General features: G+C 37.0%; 1 protein-coding gene across 5 annotated transcripts in view; it reads right to left on the reverse strand.

The window, feature by feature from the left end:
* Positions 1 to 20,410, reverse strand: part of LOC120530413 (cadherin-12-like) — an 802,688-nt gene that overhangs the window by 600,320 nt on the left and 181,958 nt on the right. The window lies entirely within an intron of this gene.

Here is a 20,410-nt window from a genome sequence, read left to right on the forward strand (position 1 = left end):
AACCAGACTTCTGAAGATGCGAAGCAACAGCACTAGTGCTACTCCACCAAGCCACATTGCTTAATAAAAATATAAATTTATTATTAAGTATATTTTGATTCCCTAAGTTATAAACAGTATAAACTTGAAAGAAAAAGAAAACTAAAATAAAATAAAAAAATATTAGATGATTATGATTAACTTGTTCCAGTAAAGAAAAATGTCATAAATAATCCATCTATTTAACCTAAGAAAGTTTACATTTCTCTGCATATCAAATTTGGACTAACAAAACACTTTGTGTTGGATAAAACACAAATGGAATTCATGTAATAGAGAAATAAATTTCACCATTAAAATTGGATTGGTGATGCCAAGATTAAGGAAGGCATTTTTCTAGGTCTAAAAATCTGAAAAAGGTCAAAAGATTAAATAAACTGAGAAATAGATGAATGACATTGAGAAAGCTGCTTGGCAGAACTTTTGGACAAACATTTTAGGAAATCGTAATACTGAAAACTATCCTCATATAGTAAGTTACCTTCTCAAGTTATACCAAGCAATAGGGTGCAATGTGTCATATAAATTCAATTCTTGGACTCTCACTTAGACTTTATCCCTGAAAACCACAATGTTATCAGAGATGAACATGGCAAACAATTTCATCAGGACATTTCCAACATGGAAAAGAATTGCCAAAATAAATTGAGTCTCAGTATGCCAGCTTGACTACTGCTGGACGTTTAAGAGAGATTTTCTTGAGGCAAAGTAGAGCAGAAAATCAAAAAGGCTAACCTTTAGGTTATACATTTGTCATTTGTGCTTGGTGAAATGTCTGCAGAGTGGACATATGTGCTTAGCTTGATTTGGGAAGCCTTTGGCTTATGTCCATGATCAGAGTTGTAATAGTAAGAGTTAGATACAAGTGCATAAGGTGCTGACAATTAAAGTGCAAACTGGTGACTTTAATTCAAGAAACCCCAGATTCATCATAGTTTGCATTTGAAGTGTCTTCTGTAAATATGGCACTTGAATGGGTAAAGAGTATTTGCGCTCTCCTGATAATTCACCAACCAAAAGAAAGAAAGGACACCCTAGAGCCTATTTTTTCAACTTTGACGAGTGAAAGTGACAGTTTTCATTTCAGAATTTATTTCATGTTGGATGCAGTGTCACTGAAATAAATACATGAAGAAGTAATTTAAAAATACATAAAGAAATGAGCAACAAAAAATATATTTTATGACACATTTAATTATTAATGCTTACATTTCATGTTGTTATTATTTATTTATTGCCATGTTTCACTGCACTTTTATTTATTTGTGTATGTATTTATTTATTTAATTAGTTTTGTCCAAAATATTCCTCTACAAGAAGTAAATGGTTAGAAAAACCTAAAAAAGCAGAACAAATAACTGAATATGCTTTGGAGTATATGGACATAATGGGTTGAGTCAGCACCATAGAGCATAGATTGTGCATAGGAGTCAGTTACAAAATAAAGTTAACTAATCTAAAATCTAAAATGATAAAGTGGGCTTTAATACATGATTTAAGCCTTAATACTGACAGAACAGCCATATGGAGAAGTTTCACTGAGCAGAAATGACAAATTATTGGGAGATACTGTACATTAATGTGAAATAGTGAGAATACCGATGTCAGCAGCAGTACCGGTCAAGGCCCACATGGAGACTTATGCAAGTTTCAATCCTGGCACACCTCACATCAAAAAAATGCCAATATAAATGCACAAGCAATGGATGTGAAAACTCAGATGTCTTTGTTTACAATAGACCAACGTGAAGGCAAACTAACCATGTACAAAGTGCACATGAAAATTAAATGGGTTTTGTCCAGCTGACACCCCAACTATTTTGGAAATCGCTGTACCTTTCATTCTTCCCTTCTACAATGCACAGTTAGAATATGGGTGTAAGGAAAAATTAAAGAACTGAATTATCTCTGGAATTAAGTAAATTATCTTATATATAAATGTCTACGCATGGAAATGTGTCTGTCTGTCTGTTTGGCCCAGACATGCAAGGCTGCAACATGAAGCTCAAAGAGCCGGCAAGGCAGTCCCAAGTTAACAAGTCGGAAGAAGAAAGAAGTACGAGGCTACAGCATGAAGCTAAAAGAAAGCGACTCCATTGCCTAAGTGAAACCACAGACGAAAGACAAACTTGCTTAGCCGCTAATACATAAACGAGGTGAGCACATCAACAAAACGAAACCTCAGAGGAGAGAGAAACTCACATAGCCACTGATAGACAACGGGGGGCGAGCATGTTCTTAAAACAAAAACCTTCGATTCCAGCACAGGCTTACACAGCTAGTAAATTCACTTAAACAAAATACGATAACTGCAGAGCTCTCACAATTGACACTAAAATTGAACGACTGATATGACAGTGAGAACTTTTCTATTTACAACATTACCTTCCTGGACTTCCTTGCTACAAAGCCCTATATGATATCTTCAAATGAAATACTGTATGACTAACAAAATCATAGCTAATACTCATTACAGAATGTGTAGCTCGTAGGAATAATTATTTTGACCTTACAGTAACTTCAGGCTGAAAATGTGATCTTTCCCTTAAAACCTTTCCGACAATTACAGAACCTGGTGAGGTCTATGATGTCTAGATTGCACCGATATGCACAGGGGTGAACCTATTAAGATGGGGGGCCCTGGACTTGAACCATTGTTCATGGCTCTCCTATAGGTATTCTGAGAAAATCATGGAAAATCTAGTATGTAATGTCAAAGCTTAGGGGTTGCCTAAACTTGAATAACTACTATAAAGTGCAGCAAGTTGTTACTGAGTATGTAATAGGTAAATGGCATTAGGACAAAATGGGCTCTGACCATTCTGCTAGGCATTTGATGGCAGGCCTTTTTAAGGCAGCAGATATATCAGAAATGCAGAAATCCAGCATTCCCCAACTTACATTCCAGAATAAATGACAAGCCTATGCTTCATCTAATGATAAAGGTATAAAACAGTTGAACTGGCACCTTTGCAGAGGCCCTTTTCAGATCAGAAGGTGCCAAACAGTCCAAACAAAGAGCTATAATTCGATGAATGACAATTGTAATGGACAAAAAAACACACCTAAGACCAGACACTGATTATGTAAATGAAATTAACTTTAATTCAATCATGAGAGGTTACACCTTCCTTCAAAAACTAGCTTTGCTCATGTCTCTTGGCAGAAAAGATGTAGGCACTCTCTGAACCAACCTCTTACACTCTTATAAACTTCCTGTCTCTGAAAACTAAAAGCTGATGAGCTGTTCCCACTTAATGGAGCTGAAAGCTGAGTCTGTTCTCTTTGTGAACCTGAAAGCTGAGATCCACTTTGCCAAGCCAAGTTCTGTCCCAGTGACTGAGCCCAGTCTGAGAAAACTGAGAAGAATCCATTACTTCAAGAAAGAGGCTTCAGCATCTATACTCTTGTGCCAGAAAGCACAATACTTTTCATTATGAAGCTGCAGAAGACACAACAAATAGCCTGAGAAAAGCACAGCACACCATGAACAAAGAACCACAACACAAAGACAAAGCGTGCACTCCAACACAAGAAGAATGCAACACTTGAACCCGGAGCAACAGCCCGACACAGCATTGGACACCATCCTTAACACTAGAATTACCTAGAGTCTAGGCACAGCAGCAAATCTTAGCGGTACACCACAGAAGCTGTTGTATTGTTCTTGAATCTATTGTAAAAGTGTTTATTTGATCTTTGTAAATCAGGCTTCACATGTTCTATAGTTTATCCTACATTTTGTAACATTTATTACTAAAATATGAAAAAGTTTCTGTTTTAACAATGTAATTACACAGATTACTGTAGAAACGGAACACACATGAAATGCATGTGTTCCAAATAACGATCTATTATTTCCACTCTAAAACTCCAGCAGTTCAGTCACTCCCAGATAATCAAACAAGGCATGAGCTGGGAAAACTTAGTGAACGTTCTGCGACAGTGGGGGATGGAATAGCCGGCTGCTTGCTGCTCGTCTTAATTGGCACATTTAGAAGACAAAAGACGCTGGCAGAGAATTGCGAACGGTTTTAAGGTAGGCTGGATCTACGAGATTTTCGTAGACTTGGTAATATTAGTGTTAAAACCTTAGTATTCTAAGCAGGAGTTCATATCTGGAAATTTCAATAAAGTTAATTGCTAGATTGTTTAAGGGAGGAGAAATTTGGTGGGTGGAGTTGGGAGATGTGTTTGGTGTAGCTCAGTGCGGTATCTCCACAGTTGTGTTCTTAAAGAAATAAATATAACTGGCAAATAGTCCACAAAACTGGGGTGACCATCTCTTTGTGCCTTCCCACACATCGAAGACTCAGTCGGTTATGCTACCGAGGTCGCCCGCAAGACAAGAAGAACTGATGCAGAATTCCAGTAAGGAGAGTAGCGGACTCTTAATAGCACTCTTACAGTATCATAAAACTGTTTATCTGTACTGTGACAAATTAGAATTTTAAATAGAAAATAAACAGTCAGCCTCTATGGTGTTATATGTTTGTCAGTCTTGTCTGTCTTGAGTCTTGTTTTATATGTCAATATATAAGAAATCATCATTATATTTTAATCGATGTATATTTCAATAATCTTTTTATTCTGTTTCTTAAAATGAATGTGATTCAGTTACCTTGGTAAAGGTCTAATGGCCTGAAACCACTTCCTACAGAGAAAGGTGAAAAAAATAAAGTAGAAGATTTACCAAATTATTTCCTTAATTATTGGCTTTGCCAAAGATGAAATTGATTGTTAATTAAAGTTAAAAGTTCCTTCTTTTTCCTACATGAATGAACAAGTTAAAATTGTCATCTTTCCTACAGTAGAGAACCAGAAAAAATACAGAAACCACATCTGAGATTATGAGTAATATATAATAGAGAGAGGGGGACAGACTATAGCATGCTAAAACTTAAAATAAAAGCTATATTTGATAGCCATCAGGGAGAAGTACAGCAGGTGAAATATCAAAAACAAGGACAGTCTGATCCATCAACTATCTATTTTGAGAGAAAAAGAGACAGAGAAGGAGACATGGAGAAAAAATCTTTAAAAACATTATTCTGGCACTTATTATTTATTATTTATTTTCGCAATCAGGTATTTTAGTTGGTAAGACTGCGGTGGGTTGGCACCCTGCCCGGGATTGGTTCCTGCCTTGTGCCCTGTGTTGGCTGGGATTGGCTCCAGCAGAACCCGTGACCCTGTGTTCAGATTCAGTGGGTTAGAAAATGGATGGATGGATAGTTGTCAACAAAATACAAACACTGACAAGTAAGCTGAAAACTTTTTCACTCATGATCTATATACAGGACGGTTCTTAGGCATTTTAAGTATGGATTTGTTGATCATTACATTTAAACTTCAGACTTTTGAATTACTACATACAATAAGTGCAAAGAAAGTCAGCAGCTTGTCATGACTGACATCCCATCAAATGAGCAATCTCGAATTGTATATCAATGTGCTGTGCTGGATGAATTTTTGTGTACAATAACATTTAACTGGCATCACTTATGAAAAGACTGAAATTCTGTAAGGGATCATCGGTACAGGATACATTTGCCTTTCGCACAAGAAATCAGTGAATGGCATCTTTGAAAGTTGCCCAAAAGTCTTTTTAAACCACAAAAATTCAGAAGTGGCATTCGAGTTTACCTTTTATGAAAAATCATCACCGTCACATTTATATATAAATGTCAACGTGCGGAATTCTGTGTGGCCTGTCTGTCCAGTCTGGAAGTGAGAGGTGGAGTCGGGGTAAGGGCTCCACCTCCGAGAAAACAGAAAAGTCGCTTAGCCGCTAATAACACAAGCGAGGCCAGCACGTCAGCAAAACAAAACCTCAGAAGAAAGACAAAGTCGCTTAGTCGCTAAAATCGGCAAAATGGTATCCCCGTTACTTTTCCTCCCGCTGCTAATTCACAAACGATGCAAGCACTTGGGAAAATGAATCCTCCTAGGAGAGAGACTTCCAGAGTAGTTCCTTTCAATTACCTGATATTTCTACATTTCAATTTTTTTCTGATGTTTTCAATAGTTTCTAGGACCCCAGGCTTTTACCAGTACGGGCTAACACAGCTAGTTAACCTATAATGCTGTCACTATTATGACACAACAAATTGCTTTTTTATGCTCCAGCAGCTTGTTTTCAGCTCTCCTGCTGCTGCAAATGCTGCCCACTAGCTGCCCTCCATCACTACCTCTATTTCACTGTAGACAAGTAAGATTGGGGTTAATGATGTGCGTACAACAAGAGGTGGGTGAATTAGCTCAGGGATAACGTTAAAAGGGTTAAAGAGGTCTGCCAGTATAAAAGTAGGAAAATTTCTTTAAGAAACCACATTTTTTTATACATCTTGGTAAGGGAAGGAACACGTAAGGAGCACGTACAGTGCATCACTCACTGTCTAAAACAAAATGAAATTGCCTTGGTAAATCAGAAGACGTCACCTATCTCACCTAATGCATTGACTAACAGAGGTTGGAAGATCTCTGTTGTCAGACAGGTTAATGTCAGTTAAACAATAATAACAGACTGTCATGAGTTTTGAACATGACTCGATACTTGATGAGAGGAAGCCAATGTAATGAAATAAAAAAACTCATTATGAGCAATAATATAAGAAAACAGTATACTGTATGCTTATACCACAATAAGACTATTAATAAACTTATTTATCTTTGACTTATCTTCTCTTTTTTGTCATTTTTTTCATTCTTAAGAGTAAATACAGTGACTAAGATCAGTACTGGCATCAAACAAAAGATTAAGTGCAAAAATGTCTTTATAGAAGATGCCAAGGAAAAGGATATAATTTGTGAAATTGTTCTTTAGAGTTTTGGAAATTGATTACAAAAGTGACCATTTTAGTATCAAATAAAAGTCGCTTTATATATAACTCTCATAAAACTAAATGTCGGTCCTCAGTTTATGTATGTTTTAATAATCTGCACTACTGAATAGTATACATTTAAGCATCAAAAATATCAATTTAATTCACATTTTTAAAAGCTGTGGACTGTATTAACTTTGCAGACAAATGATTAACTTTTTACAAAAATATCATAAAGCCATTACAGGCCTTAACTTATAAGGGTGAAGTACATAAAGAGCTATTAGAAAAGCAGAGCAACAAAAGACAGATGAATGAATAAGGACTAATGGTACTTGAGAGCATTAGAGGGCAGGACAAAGACTACCAGCTCTTCAGAAAATGAACTAAATAAAACACATACCATAGAACCACTTCATTCAAAGATCCTGTTCATCAAAAAGTAAAAGAAGCACATATAGGAAAGCTGTTGTTATTGAACAAATTGAGAGCAATATTCAGTCGTATACTGAAATATATTTAACTAGAATACATTTTATAGGTGCCATAGAAAATACGGTATTAAACATATGTTTTTTTGTGCAGCTGATAAACTAAACATTCCCTTTAAAAGGTATTTATTAAGAAACCAGATGACAAGGACAGTAGTTATTGGAACTGACAATGTAACAAAATTCAATTTTAAAGTTCATGTACACCACATGAATATATTGAAATCCATGACACTGTTGCACTCTTTTTGACAATGAAAGAAAATTCATTTTATAAAATGCTTTATACTCTCTTCCTGTTCTAAATTGTAGCAAATCTTGACAGAAAAGGCATAGGCTATGTAGTGACATTGACATAAGCTTTAATAAACTTCTGTTAGCCATATCCTTGTGCTGCTCAACCTCTGTATATTCACACAGTAAACAGGAAATGTGCAAACGAAAAACCTGTGCTGGAATTTGAAAATTGCAAAAAAAAATAATCAATACACCCATAAACATACAGGTAATCAAATCAATTAATGAAAGGAAGTTCACCACATGGATAGCTTTCAGAAATTATTTGTGTTTGCCATACATTGTGTACCACTGCCTTAATTACTGTAGATCTTTGACTTTTAATGTAGGTTGGGGTTTAGTATTGCAAGGAATCTATGGAAGTAGTTCAGGGACCCAATCTGGAAATGTGCAATTGATGGAGTTTAAAATTGAAAATAGAAGCTAATAGCTTCATACTTTAGGTTACCAGCAAAACGGGATTCCAATGAGAGACAAAGAAGGAAGGTGTAATGGCCTAGGTTGGCTCCACATTCCTAGTTGCATCCTGGGAGGCTCTTGAACCCAAATTATTGATAGTCATGAAGCCAAGATTAGCCAGGCAAATGAGGACACATACATACAGCAGGGAGTAGGTGCAAAAGTGAACAGTGCTTTTAATAAAACAAAGTCAAACAAACAGTGATCCAAAGTGCAGGGCACTAGCAGTGTCCATGTGGAGGTTAAAACCAGTAATAAATATGTTAAGTTGTGAAAGGACTCAGTGCCCAAAAGTTATATTTAATTTAACACTAGAATTACCACAGCCTACGAAAAAATTCGTAGATCCGTCCCACCTTAAATCGCTTCTTAAAAGCGTTCACAGCTCTCCACCAGCGTCTTTTGTCATCTAAATGTGCTGATAAAATCAGGCTGCAAGCAGCCGGCTATTCCATCCCCCCACTGACTTTGAACGTGCACAAACTTCTCCCAGCTCATGTCTTGATTGATTTTCTGGGAGTGAAGTGGAGTTTTAGAGTGGAAATAATAGATCGTTGTTTGGAACACACGCATTTCATGTCTGTTCCGTTTCTACAGTAATCTGTGTAAACACATTGTTAAAACAGAAACGTTTTTTATATTCTAGTAGTAAATGACAAAATGTAGACATAAACTATATAATGTATGAAGATTGAAGTCCAAATATCAAAGAAACACTTTCACAAAAGGTACAAATATAACAGAACAAATACACTTTTATTCTAAAGTGTAACTGCAGAAAAAAAAGCCACCTTAGCAGGCCATACTGACACATAATCACTACAATTGGCGTGGTGGCGTAATGGTATCAGCTGCTGACTGGAAATCTAAAGGTCATGAGTTCGATCCCTCACAACTCTGTTTTGAGATGTAAACTGATGTTATTCTTACTATTTTATAATAAAAACATACGTTTGATTTCAGTCTGTAACAGCCGGTGTAATTTATGATACTTGTAAAGGTTAGCTTTGGGTTTTTTTTATTCACTTTTCATTCTCTCAGTCGCGTTCAGGATCTTTCCCTAAGCCCCCGCCCACCCATCTGACACTGCTGTTTTCACATAAAGACGCGTTATAGCTCTGCAGTGTATCACGATACATTCTCTTACCAATGCTAGCGAAATGAAGTGTCTGCATGCACTTTTTGTGGCATTACATGTGTATTTTTTGAGCATGTCAAATGTTATTTATTTGGAGACGCGCTATAGCTCGAATATTATTTATTTGGATCTTATAAAGATGTGCTACAGCTCAAATGTTATTTATTTGGAGATGCGCTGTAGCTCGAATGCTATTTATTTGGAGACGCGCTATAGCTTGAATGTTATTTATTTGGCACGGACATGCCTAAAAAATACATGTGTAATGCCACAAAAAGTGCATGCAGACAGTTCATTTCGCTACCATTGGTAAGAGAATGTATCGTGATACACTGCAGATCTAGCGTCGGTGCAAGAATGCATATCGCACTTTTGCCATCGCTGTACTTTGAAAAAGTACTGTATATGGGAAGCTCTGCATTTTACATGTGTCTTTACACTGTAGAAGTGAGTAAATAAATAAAGGTAACTAAAGGTAAGAAAAAGAACTGAAGCTTGTTGATGCTGCATCATCTTTTCTTTTTCCATCGCCTTTTCCTGTAAGAAGCGTTGTACACACTTCTCTCTATGCTGTGGTTTCTATTACACACCTGAAAGAAAGAGACAATATATATGAAAACATCATTGCACAAATGCAATATTATTTGAAAACGAACAGCGTCAGATCAGCTGTAAAAGTATGGCATTTCTAAATGTTTGCTTTTTTTTAGTCTGATTCTCTCAGTCAGACTGTATATTTGTCTGTTATTCAGTGCGCGCAGGAACATGCAGGTGGCCAGATGCTGTGTGCTACAACATGCTGGCGGTGATCAACGCACATTTAAAAAAAAAAGAGACAAATATATGTGACGTTTTGAAGAAATCATTTTATGACACAATTTACCTTTATTTATTTACTTACTTCCTAAAGCCTAAAGTCACAAGTAGTGTGCAGAGGGCATGCTCAAAACTGTGTATAATGCCACGAAAAGTGCCTGCTGACACTTTAGTATGCAAGCAATGGTATGTGCATTCTTGCTCCAATGTAGAAGGGAGCCGAGTTTACCTCTGTTATAGCGCGTCTATGTGAAAACGGCAGTGTCAGGTGCGGGGGTGGGGTGTGTTTGGGCTTGTGAACGCGGCTGAGATAATAAAACTGACTAAAAAAAAAAAAACCAAAGCTAACCTTTACAAGTATCATAAATTACACCGGCTGTTACAGACTGAAATCAAATGTATCGTTTTATTTTAAATTAGTAAGACTAAGAGCAGTTTACTTCTCAAAACGGAGTGGTGCTGGATCGAACCCGTGACCTTTTGATTCCCAGTCAGCAGCTGATTTTATTACGCCACGGAGGCAGTCAAAATAAATGGGTGTCAATGTCGCATGTTAAGGCGGCTTTTGTTTCTGCAGTTATATTTTTGAATAAAAGCGCAATTGTTGTGTTAGATTTGTACCTTTTGTAAAAGTGTTTCTTTGATATTTGGACTTCAGGCTTCATACATTATATAGTTTATGCCTACATTTTGTCATCTACTACTAGAATATAAAAAACGTTTCTGTTTTAACAATGTGTTTACACAGATTACTGTAGAAACGGAACAGGCATGAAATGCGTGCGTTCCAAACAACGCTCTATTATTTCCACTCTAAAACTCCACTTCACTCCCAGAAAATCAATCAAGGCATGAGCTGGGAGAAGTTTGTGCACATTCTAAGTCGGTGGGGGGATGGAATAGCCGGCTGCTTGCAGCCTGAGTTTATCAGCACATTTAGAGAGCTGTGAACGCTGGCGGAGAGCTGTGAAGGGATTTAAGAAGCGATTTAAGGTGGAACGAATCTATGGGTTTTTTCGTAGGCTCTGGTAATTCTAGTGTTAAAAGTTTCATTTAATCCAACAACTGGAAGCAACAACAGGAAACAATTAGTCCTCTGAACTTTTCGTTTTTCTTAACACTCTCCCTTATCATCTCTATTTCCACCTAGTGGTCAAAGTACAGAACATAACAAAATAATCTAAGAGACAGCTATTTTAAACTCAAGCCGACTTATTCTCATCTCACTCGATACGGGATATGACAACCAAGGATTTGCCTAACCAACAGGTGCAGTCAATCATTATTTCCTGGCTGGGCCCTCAGCAAACATGAGGCATCATGCTGAGCCACACACATCTTTCATCACCTGTCCCTGTCATGTTGGGCTGCTTCTACTCCCAGACAATTGCTCCTGCAGCCTAGAGGCTCACTCTCAACCACCTGCCTTCATTCACTTCAGTCGGGCTCTCTCTCCTGGTGCTTTCTCTCCTTTCTCTTTTAACCTCCATTCCTTCCTTCATCTTTTCTTGCTCCCTCTCTCTGCCTTGCAATTTCCTGTCATAGCTGGCTACTCTAATGGGGTGCAGTTGTGAATGCACCTCTCCCTCCAAGGCAATAATGAGACACCTGACTGACTGAACATTCAGGCACCGACCGACAACTGATTGGAGTTTGCACTTTTGCGATTATTTATTTAAAACTGCCTAACGCCACAGACCACCTATGACAGAACTGTAACATCACCAGTGGAGTCTCTGGGCCCTTTTTTTTCTAATTTATATTAATGACATACGAGGTGAGACACAAAAATAACCGGATTGGTAAAAAAAAAAAATGTATTGATGAATTACAGCATTCTAAACTTTGTCACCTTCTATATACTCCCCCTCCTGATCTCTACACTGCTCCATACGTATCTTCCATTGTTTGAAAAAGTGCTGGAAGTCTTCTTGCTTGAGGCTGTTCAACTAGCTTGCCATTTTTGTCTTCACTTCAACCATTCAAGAAAAATGTGTTCCCTTCAAGTCATTTTTGATTTTCGGGAACAAGTAAAAATCACAGGGAGCTAAATCGGGTGAATAGGGAGGATGATCGAGAACAGAAATGTTTTTGTCAGTCATAAAGTGCTTTACGGAAAAAGACAAAATTCGTGAGAAATTTGATGTTGATTCACTATTCGATTTTTTCACCTGACAGTATTGTGGCAACTCATGTAGCGATTGTTGTGCAAATACTGACTGGGCTATTCACAGGATATACCTAGTCGATCTGTGGTTTGAGAGGGTGTGTAGGAGGGGATATAGCTCTATGATTCACGTCCGGCCAACTTCCAGACGGTTTTCCAGGAAAGCATCCAGCCCGGTCCGGTTATTTTTGTGTCTAACCTCGTAGATTGAGGTACAGTTAGTAAATTTGTGAAATTTGCAGATGTTGCTAAAATCGGAGGGGTAGTATTTTAATATTGAGGAGGCAGCAAACATAAATCAAAAAGACCTGGACAATCATCAGAACTGGGTGAACACTTAAAAAATGAAGACTGATGTCAAAAAATGCAAACCTACGGTGCTTGAAGAAAGAAGTTGCAGGCACTTCTATCAAAATACTGCAACCCAGGTCACTCTGCCAAGGTTGCTGCAATGTCCTTCACTGCTTTCCAATGATGCTGGACTCTGTTCCTGATAGACATGCCACATGCTCATGTGGTTGTTGCTTCCTTGGCAATGTGTGCAGGACCTGGCGCCAAATAACGTGGTTGAGGAACCCCAGACAGCTATTTCTTTGGTCATGTAAGACTTTCTGTTCTGCTTGGAGTTTATGACTGGCGCTTACTATAAAAAATGATCAGTCAGCCTATGCAATGTGCTTCCCTCTCAGAAGGGTTTGCTCTGCTTTTTCTGTCAGCCATGGCGTGTGGCTGTATCCCCACTTGCCATGAGAAGGACCCGAAGACCAATTTCATGGCTAAGGTAGTCTGCAAGTCAAATCCAGGTTATGTGTGTCATGACATAAGCTCTTGATTGAGACCAAGATCAAGGTTCAAGGCCTAAGGATGTTTGCATGACAGACAGACAACCCTTAGCATTTTATATTTATAGGTACACAATCAGAGACACTGTCATACAGAATACAACCTCTGATTCATTGTCTAAGCAATGTGCAGAAACAATTAAAAAGGCAAATAAAATGTTTGGATATATTGTAAAAACTGTTGAATATCAATCAAGTGGCATTACGCTCTGAATATATTATGCACTAGTGAGACAGCATCTGGAATATTTAGTGCAGTTTGTTTCTTCAGGCTATAAATAAAACTAACACTTTGTGTTATGTAGAAGAGATTAACAAGTGCATCCCAGGTATATAGAGCATGCCTAACTCTGAATTAAAACTCTTTGCTCTCATGCAGATAAACCTATGTGTGGATATAGTTCAACTCCTCAGAATTCTCAAAGGCTTCAATAAATTGGATGGATCCAACAGAATTCTTTCAGAGAAATAACAAATTGCATACTAAGTGACAACAGCACGCCTTCATGCAAAGCACTGTGGGAGTCTGGAACAAACTTCTGAGTTGAAGCAGAAATTGTGACAACCTTTAAAACATATCTGGATGACATATTGGGCTTGCATTGCAGGGAGGAAGAGAGGCCGTAGAGGCTAGTAAGAAAAAGATAGAAGCTAGGAAGATGCTCTTTGTCATCCAAGTTGTGGCAAAGTGATTCAGTCATGTAAATAGGGTCTACTACTTGTAATAGGCCTAGTAAGACTTAAATTTCCTTTTTATCATGTTTTTGTTAAATTCTTCTGTGATATTGCTGTGACAGGTTGTTTTTCCATTTTTTCCATGCTATTGAGAGTAATTTAGTATAGGATTTCCTAAGATGTAGACTTTACTTCTACCATTATTTTATACTTTTTTCCATTATGAAGTAGTGAAAATTATTTAATGCCTTATCACAAATCCATTTTTTTCAATGAACTCAACCCTTTATGTGTTATTTTGTTTACTGCATTTACTGTTTCCCCTTGGCAAAGGGAAACAGAAGTATGTAGAGTATGAAGTCAGCATAGTGTCACAATCAAGGTCAGAATTATGCACTTTGGTTTTATCCAAGATTGTGGATTTCTAAACTTATCCCCTTAATGCTTTCTTTGTTGTTTGATTTCCTGGCTTCTGACTAATTATTCTGAATGTTTTTACACTGAATTAGGGTTTTGATCTGGCCTTGAGGCTCTGATTGTTGATTTTTAGGTTACAAATTTTGATCCATCTCATTCTTCTCTACAAATATGCCATTCCCTTACTCTGGTAGAATAGATGTTTTCGCACATACGTTTTTAGTCAATCTTCTTTTCTGTTTAACTGGACTTGATTTGTATCATTCTCTGTCTCATGGGTGCTCAAAACAATCTATGACAAGCCACTAAATACAAAGAAAATTAAACGACACAGGGATAGATAAACACACGGGGGACCCGTATACCTCTCTTTAGACTCTCTTACTTGCACAGGTGGAATATTTGCCACTACACATACCTAGGGGCTAGCAACAGTAAGCCTGAAAGTCAACACCTTCTTTTATTTTAATGCCAGGGAATCTTGTCCAGTACCTGGTATTATACTCTCTGTTGTCTTGATTGAACATGTTTCCACCCAAGGTATACATTTTTTCCAACCATGATATAGGATTCATTCTTCTACGGGAACCCACTTGCTCATAAAACATACTGCTTCTTGGTAGGGTACAAATGATTACTTTGACATAGAAACCCATATTGCTATTACCCATGTATGATTAACCAGTGTCTTCTATAGCTCTATCCCAGTTATGAACCGCCTCACAATATTCATAATCCTGAACCAGACTAGGGCCATTATAATATTATTATTATAATACATTATATAAAGATATCCAAATGAGGTATAATGAACTTGTATATTAAAATGGATATTGTTCTATGTGTGGTCATGCTGAAGACTTTACAGAGACCAATTTAAAGGGTAAAACATTGAAGAATATAGAGGTTGCACTATGCCTCACTTGCCCATGTTTTTTCCCTCTATACATAGGATCTTGTTGACCATAACGCTGCTGCCTGCTTCACCACGTCAGGCCTCTTTACTGTATATGCTTGTGAACATCCCTGTGAAATCTTCTGGATGGCCAACTTGAAGACTGCTGTTGAAGGTGTTACTGGTGTTGGCTTCATGTGCTTTCTCTGCTCCAAGTGCCATAGAGGCAATTAATTGGTTTTGCCATTGCAACTCCATTTCTTAAATTTCTTTACCTCTTGTTACCTAATAATGTATATTTAAAAGAGAATATATGAAACTGATTAAACATCCTTTTGCCTTTAAGATAATGAAAAGTTTGTAGAAGGGTCATCAGCCAGAGAGAATTCTTTGGATCATACTTTCAGTATCTTTTTAGAAGCTTCCTTTTCTGCCTCTTTTCATTGCATTTTTACTGTGCTTACAAAGCTTCTGAAAATGACTGAATAAAGGGTCATTATCTTCCTTCAATATATTCTGCAACAAGCTCAGAGTTTGGCAGCCTATTCATTTTCTTTTCCATTTACTTGCCACCAATATATGATTCACTTATTTCTACCCGGGAAGAGAAATTAATTTTTATTTACTCTAAATCAATTTCTTGCTCATTCACTCATTTATTTACTCAACCATACCCTTTCTCTTGAAACTCCAATATCAGCTGGATCCTATTGGAATTAAGATGTTATTTTTTAGTGAAACTAGATAATATAATACATAAAGTATATGTTTTGCTTACGACTTTCTTTACATACAATCACTAAGGATGAGTAACACAAGTGGATGAAGAGAAAAAATATCAGGTGGTGTTTAGGACATAATTCTTTACATTTATATAGTGAAACACATACAGAAATTGACACACTATGTAATGAAGCTCATACACTGAAACAAATCCACTGTGCACTGTGCACATGCACTACATAATAAAACACATTATTTTGTGATACATATATGCATGCCACTATAAAAGCAGTAACTACAAAAATATTCAATACAAATTGATTGCAACAAGTACACAATTAAATAAGTGTGATTGTGAAGAATGGGTATCCTTCAATAAGGGCGCGTAAATAAAGACGAGCTTCAAAAGTGCGACCTCAATTGGGCACGGCAAATAAAGACAAACGCAACAAAATTATTACAGAAAATGTATTAGATTAGCCATTTGAACTAAATTATCTATGAGCGCCTTTATTCGCTGCGCCCAATTGAGGTCGCCCTTTTGAAGCTTGCATTTTTGTGCGCGCCTTTATTGAATGCTTCTGTGAAGAATGTACTACATATGATATGTCAGTTCCTCCTTTGGGGACAACATTACAACAAAGAGAAATACTCATGAACGCCTGTTCAATCTATTTACTCTGAACTGTTAGTTATAAATGTACAACAATACTGAATGATATCATTTGGTCTCCTTCATTTAAAAATTGACAAATTAAAGTGTGAATTTGGTCTTCTATATTTCCATTTGTATATACTATATAGTTGATTTTTGATAAAATATTGCTGACAGCGCATTGCTTCTTTTTTTAAACCCACTTATTCTATTAAAACAGACACAGAACTGTTCCTAGCAGCATTAGTGCAAAGCAGAATCCTAACCTGGGGAAAATTCTTAATGTGCTGCCAGTCTACCACAGAGTACACCAAGGTTCAAACATAAAAGATTCATTTTTCAAACAGCTCATTGTCACTTTTTCCAGTTCTTAAATATCCCTCTTTGAGTCTATAACTGCTTTTGGATTTCTTTGATGCTCCCAACAATTGAAAGAAGGTTAAATTAAATACCTGAGAAATTGCATTTAGAGCCAGGATAATATTCAAAACTTGGTCCTAGGTTGATTCATCATGCCTTCATCTACATAGCTAGACAAGCTGCATGATTTCCAGTTAATCTATATACACCTCACATTTTCCATTCATCCTTGCTTCTACAGCAGCATTGTATTGTCAACCCACCCACCCTCTCTTATTCAAGTCTTCACTTCCCCATGGGTCCTTACACAAGATAGTGTGAGAGAACCAGAAGATCTTCTTAGGTTTTGTAATATGCTTCTACAAACAGTTATAGCAAGGGCATAAAACAGGTGAGGAAACAAGCCCTCCCAAAGTGCTCCCTCACAGATTTACCATCTGAGGTGAATAGAGTTAACAGCGTGTTTGAGGACAGTTTTTTTTTTTTTTTTTTTTTTAATATGCTGACTAGCAAAGGAGAGAATTAAAACAAATCTGAGTGCCATTATGAACAATGCTAACATCCACTCTCGGACACACTAACACTGAGTACTTTCAGACAACAACTTACTCAGCAGAGGCATGTCAAGAAACTCTACTGGGGACTCCTTTATACCAACAGCAATATGCCTGCATAATACATCACTGGAACTGTGACAGCCAAGTCAGAACTTTTCTTTCTTTTTAATTTTTCTCGCTTTATAGTAATTCCAGTGTGTGTTCAGACCAAAGTGTGTGTCTATATTTATTTATTTGTTGATCTTTTATTGTATATATGCATTTATTTAAAGAGCTTCTGTAAAAAGCCATATATCCCCTTGGGGACAAATACAGATCTATCTATCTATCAAATACAGTTGTTAGGCGGATTAGTGTGGTTGTGTGTATATGCATTTTAAAGAGCTGCTGCCCCACCAAGAGCTTATTTCTGATTTGTGCAAAATGCAGCCAGGATAGGCTCCAGATCCTCGAGAATTTTATAATGTATTTGATTTAAGTTATATTTACTAGGCAGTCCAGGAGGTAAAACTGCAGCAAAATAATGGGCAGTAACATTTAACAAATTTGTTTGGATTAATATATGAGAGGGTACATTGTGTAATTTCATTAAAGCATGAACAAGCAAAGTGTAGTAATTACTGTCAGAGAAATCTCATTTGCAATATTTCTGCATGGTACAGCCTGGTGAAGGTTTGCAGAGCATGGTTTTCCTAGTGCCAAAGAGAAAATTCGGCTACAGGTAAAATTATGTGCAGGATAAGGAGAGAGATGATATTTACATTGAAGATCACATTCAAGCATTGTTTACTGAGCACTGAATAAACTGCATTATTTAAAAATAAATGGGTTTTGTTAGGACCAGGGAGGTGTGCTGGTTAGCGCTTTTCCTTTATAAGTCGTGTGAATCCAACTGGTTATTGCCTGTGAGAAATTTGCATATTCTCCCTCTGTCTGTGTGAATTTTTGTACTGGGAATTCTGCTTTTTCTCTCACATCCAAAAGGTGCTTAATTTAGGTTAATTAGTGAATCAAAACTGACTCTGCATGTGTGAGTGCACAAATGTGTCCTACAATAGACTAGCACCTTTTTGCAGGTCTGAATCATATGTTGCCAGTATAATATTTTCATTTCAAAAAGAGAACAAGATGAAGTTTTTATTTGGTTACTTACAAAAGCATACTTAAAAAAACTTTTTAGAGTTTTTTTTTATGCTCTGCTTTCTTACACAGTACTTCTGCTACCAATGGAGAACAATAATGTGATTACTCCAACACTGATGGGGTAAAGGGGCAACATTTTTAGATCATTCTAACTTGGGGTTCCCAACCTGAAGTGCCTGCACCCACGGGGGTCTTAGATGGTAGTTCAGGGGTGCTACAAAGAGGAATGCTGTGTTGCAAATCACCAAAATCAAGATAGGTGCTTTGTCTGATTTTTTGGGGTGCAATAGTTGCCTTGCAAAGTGCTTCTATTTGCTAGGTCATTTATTAGTTAGTGCTCCTGTTCTATGATATAAAAAGAATCAAGGATTGCGTGCACAATTGCCACCTGTGAATGAGCTGGAGAAATGCACATTCTTGCAGATTCCTTGCTGCGAGTGGAGCATTCGGAATGGTGAATAATTTTTTTAAAAGAATGGAATTTGGACCTTGCAATAATTTGTAAAGAAAGGCAAAGTCTAATATTGATTTCTGTGCAAGCTATGATTGTGAAACATCAATGACTTTGACATTTGATTGATACTTTTGCCAGATGGGAACAAGGGGGACTGAATTAGATGCAACACACACTGCTTATACTCAGCCTATCTCTCCTGCTGGCGGTCCTGGCAGTAGCGCAGCAGTAACTGCAATGCAAGTGTTTTCAGGAGACAAAGCTTGTCTGCTGTGTTACATTGTTTATCGTCGCGGGTACCCATTTCTTCACAGGGGACTTCAATCCCACAAACCCCTCGATTGTTGATTATGTGTCATTTCCTTGTGCCACATTATCCTTTGCACTAGGATCTAAGCTTCACAAGGGACACGTTTACTAGGTTATTGAGATTTTAAAAGACAGATTGCTCAATTTAATTAAAATTTTATTCAAAAAGCTTATTTTGTTCAGTTCTATTTGTTCATCTGCAGAACCAAATGTGGTTCAATTTGTAGTTCAAAGATTTTAAATTTGATTTCTTCACCTTCTAGTGTGATATTACTTTTGTATGGTGTGGAAACATAATGTTTTCTTGAGGTTTAAGCCATAAAAATTTTGGGAACTACTGTTCCAACTGTAACAGCCAATCTTAGAAATGTAACATTATGTTAAAATTCACATAAGCATTTGCTTTATTCGAATAGAATACAAGTTCCACACAGTTACTTAGAAAATGGTATAATCTTATACCCCTGTAAGATAACATGTAAGAGATCTTTCTCAGTTATATCTGTAACCACAGAATGTTAATTAGCCAGTTTGGAACAAAGTGTCTATTCCAGAAGCAAGGAGCATTAGATGTGCTTTTAAATAGAGGAATGGTATACATTTTTTGACTGTATGCCCTGACCTACGTCCTGTAAGCCCATGATAAGAATTTAAAGAAATGAAGCAAGATATGTAACATTTAAACGTAAACATCTTAATCAAAAACTTTTCCTTTTTGTATTTTTTTTTTTTCTTTATTTTTGCTATGAATTTTACTAAAACTTTTTAAATGAAGATACTTGGACTCTGGGATTATTATGGACTCTGGAATTATTTATGTATGTGTCACACATTGCCTGAATGATGCAAGATGAAGCTGTAGAATTTTGGAAACCATTGACATACACAGCTACACTAATCACAACATTTTTTTAGACCCCTTAAGTCTGAAATAAACAGTCAGATAGCAAGTACATATTTTACATACTTGATAGAAAAGTGCCTTGGAACTGTCTCTTCATTTCTTCTCATCAGCAGGCCAAGAAAGTAAGCCCAGACTTCCTTTTTCCCAGCCAAAGATCCTAGCTCTTCTAGCTCTTCCCAGACATTCCTAAACTAGCCAAGAAATATAATCCCTCCTGGGTGTGTTGCAGGTACTTCACCCAATAG

This window comes from Polypterus senegalus, chromosome 5 (assembly GCF_016835505.1).
Source record: "Polypterus senegalus isolate Bchr_013 chromosome 5, ASM1683550v1, whole genome shotgun sequence".
Classification (NCBI taxonomy): domain Eukaryota; kingdom Metazoa; phylum Chordata; class Cladistia; order Polypteriformes; family Polypteridae; genus Polypterus; species Polypterus senegalus.